This window comes from Triticum urartu, chromosome 7A (assembly GCF_056163025.1).
Source record: "Triticum urartu cultivar PI428250 chromosome 7A, HENAU_Tu73, whole genome shotgun sequence".
Classification (NCBI taxonomy): Eukaryota; Viridiplantae; Streptophyta; class Magnoliopsida; order Poales; family Poaceae; genus Triticum; species Triticum urartu.
This window is the reverse complement of record NC_141879.1, coordinates 724501354-724505201: the sequence shown is the minus strand read 5'-3', so window position 1 is coordinate 724505201 and position 3848 is coordinate 724501354.

Genomic DNA, 3848 nt, shown 5'->3' with positions numbered 1-3848 from the left:
GTCAGTTCTTGGCTGGTGTGTTGCAGAGGCATCTTGACTTTCAAGGGCTTGGAGATGCGTGACAAATCTTCAGACTGCAAACTGTCTTCAGGAGGTGCAGTAGCCAGTGGCTTCGCTCGTGAGATTTTTGGTGCTGAGGCAGGCTTTGAAGCTTTAGGCTGCTTCAGTTTCTTTGGCTTCGGCGGTGCAGGCGCTTCATCAGATTCAGCGTCATCTGCAGGCTCATCCACGGCTGTCCCTTGAACCATGACATGAGTGATAAGACCATCCAGGTTGTAGAAGGGCCCAACAAGATTGGGTTCAGCTTCGCGGGTGCCATCGGCACGGGGAGCAGAGGGACCAGGGTTGAAGTCTAGTCCCAATGACTTCTTGTTCTGCTTCGCCAAATTCTGGGCAAACTGGAAGTTGCGCTTGAACAGGTTGTCGTCACGGCACCATAGCAATGACGATGGGTCAGCATCCGCAGGCTGTGGTCCACGGACCATGCAGGGATAGAAGCCTTGTTCAATGGCTTCATCTCTGGACCTGGGTTGAAGATTTCTGTATAGGATGTCTCCCCATGATCGCTTGATGGCATTCTTCTCAGCATATTCCTTGGTCACAAACCTGTACTTGAACCACTGTTCTGCCCAATATCGTCGAATCCATTGGATTCATGTCTTGCGCTGATTGTAATCCTCTTCTGGATCTGTCTTGTACAACTCTGAGAGGTCATCGGGCAAATCTCTTGACGTTTCACCTCGACGCTTTCTGCCACCCTTCCTTGTTGATTTCTCTGCAGCCATGAACTTTAAACTAAATGGCTTCAATACGTTCAAAGGCTTTCGCTTGCTGGACAAACAGGAACTGGCTTCGGGAGAATTTATATGATGTTGTAAGAATTCTGCAAATGAATGCAGACTATGAGAACCAAGGGATTCTCCCACGGACATGTACCTGTGACAGCATTAAGGTGCGAGGGAAGGGGAAGAGGTCATATGCATTCTCAGAAGATTTTGAAGATAAATCAGTTTAGAAGACATTGACCTCATCATGCGAAGACATTCACTCATAGATAAGGAGTTGGTTCCAGATTTGTACGAATCCACGGATCAGTACAAGTGAGGAATCTAACTACTTTGTGAAGCATAAGTGAACATACTAGGCATATTATGAGATGCAGTATGAAATAGACCCAACTTGTGTGAACGGAAACTGCTTGTGGTAGAAAGTGATGGATCTATAGGATCAAAGGGGCCGTAAAAAGGAAGTTTTATTTACCACACGAAGAACTACTAGACGGAGTGGAAGAGGAGGCTGAGCAGTTCGATCGTCCGTGCCCTAACTTGGCGACGGAGGACACCTACAGCGGCGGCGGAGAAGACGATGTCCGCGGCCGGCGTGAAGACGGCGTTGGAGAGGTCGCGGCAGCTAAGCGCTTCGTCACCGGCGTCGTCGAGGGCTAGCGGTGGTGCTAGGGTTTGAGCGAGAGTGGAAGAAAGGATAATGACTGTGGTGAGGCGTGTATTTATAGGGACAGGGACGACATAGTGTTATTACATAGGTGCCCCGGGCGATTCACATCTGAAGGACACGTGGCCATCATGCAACATATCGGAGGTTGTTCCATGTTCCCACGCATGCCTGGATTGTCGGGTGGTCGTTCCTACTTCTCCGGGTTTCATGTGAAGGAATTAGCATTGAAAACGGACTTAATGTTAGTCTCTGTATCTTCTGCTGACAAGGACGCAGAGAAGACATTCGATAGTTTCAAGTGAATGCATATGATTTGGAGAGATAGAGTTTGAGATAGAAAGCATAGAGAGGTTAGGGTCCGATCACATTCACTTAGTTCAAAAAATTCAACAAGAAGACATAGCTATAAGTGAATGCTGTAGAGGACAGAACACTAGTATATATATGTATGTATATATATATATATGTGTGTGTGAAAAAGACAATCAAACCAAGATAGTGAAGATAATCATGAGGACAAGTTGAGAATGAAGACAAACAAAATGTGAAGACATAGCAAATGTAACGCCATGGGTAAAACACTTCAAACAGAAGAATTTGGTGGTGGCGTTACCCACCGTATAGGAAGTATTAGACCCAGACACGGCGCACAATTATCATGGCGCTTCGAAGTCAAATTCCACATTAATGTATTCACACTTAGAATGTATGTCTTCATTGATTGAAGATATACTTTACTTCGTGTGTTGCACATCTAAGTCATCAATATGCATAAGTGTTAGGATGTGTGCCTGATCACAGGACATTTGAGGATTCCAAGATATTTAGCTCACACCGTAACTTGCAAAATCTCTTCTCATCCAAGGGCTTGGTGAAGATATCTGCCAATTGCACTTCAGTGTTGACGTGTATGATATCAATATCTTCCTTCACAACATGATCTCTGAGAAAGTGATGACGAATTTCAATGTGCTTTGTCTTCGATTGCTGAACTGGGTTGTTGGCAATCTTGATGGCGCTTTCGTTGTCGCAGTAGAGTGGCACTTGCTTCAGATGAATGCCATAGTCTTTGAGTGTTTGCTTCATCCACAGAAGCTGAGCGCAGCAAGATCCAGCAGCAATGTATTCAGATTCAGCAGTGGAGAGAGATACACAGTTCTGCTTCTTTGAAGACCAACATACAAGTGATCGTCCCAGAAAATGACATGTGCCTGATGTAGACTTGCGATCCACCTTGTCACCAGCATAATCAGCATCCGAGAATCCAACCAGATCAAACTCTGAGCCCTTTGGATACCATAATCCTAGAGTTGGGGTGTAAGCCAAATATCGAAGAATTCGCTTCACAGCTAAGTGATGCGATTCCTTTGGTGCCGCTTGGAATCGAGCACACATGCAAACACTAAGCATAATATCTGGCCTAGATGCACATAGATAAAGTAAAGAACCAATCATGGAGAGGTATACCTTTTGATCGAACTCTTTACCATTGTCGTCGGGACCCACATGATGTTTGGCTGGCATTGGAGTCGTGAAGCCTTTGCAGGCTTGCATACCAAACTTCTTTAGGCAATCTTTGAGATACTTCTCTTGAGATATAAAGATGCCGTTGCGTTGCTGACGTATTTGAAGACCAAGTAAGAACTTCAGCTCACCCATCATGGACATCTGATATTGCTCTTGCATCATATATCCAAACTCTTCACTGTATTTCTAATTGGTGCAGCCAAAGATAATGTCATCCACATATATTTGGCACACAAACAGTTCACCATCATATGTCTTCGTGAAGAGAGTGGGGTCGAGGGAACCAGATTTGAAGCCTTTGCTCTTCAGGAAGTCCTTGAGTGTGTCATACCAAGCCCGAGGGGCTTGTTTGAGGCCATACAGTGCCTTGTTGAGTTTGTACACCATGTCAGGATGTTTTGGATCTTCAAAGCCAGGCGGTTGTGCAACATACACTTCTTCTTGAATCTTGCCATTAAGAAAAGCGCTCTTCACATCCATTTGATATAGAAGTATGTTATGATGATTTGCATAGGCCAGCAGTATGCGTATGGCTTCAAGTCTATCCACAGGAGCAAATGTTTCATCGAAGTCAATCCCTTTGACTTGAGTGTATCCTTGAGCAACGAGACAAGCTTTGTTTCTGACAACTTGACTATGCTCATCTTGCTTGTTGCGATATATCCATTTGGTGCCTATTATATTGTGCTTCCGAGGATCAGGACGCTTAACCAGTTCCCATACATTATTTAGCTCAAACTGTTGAAGCTCTTCTTGCATAGCTTGAATCCATTCAGGTTCCATGAAGGCTTCTTCAACTTTCTTGGGTTCAGTTATTGAGATGAATGCGAAGTGCCCACAGAAATTTGCTAGTTGTGTTGCCCTTG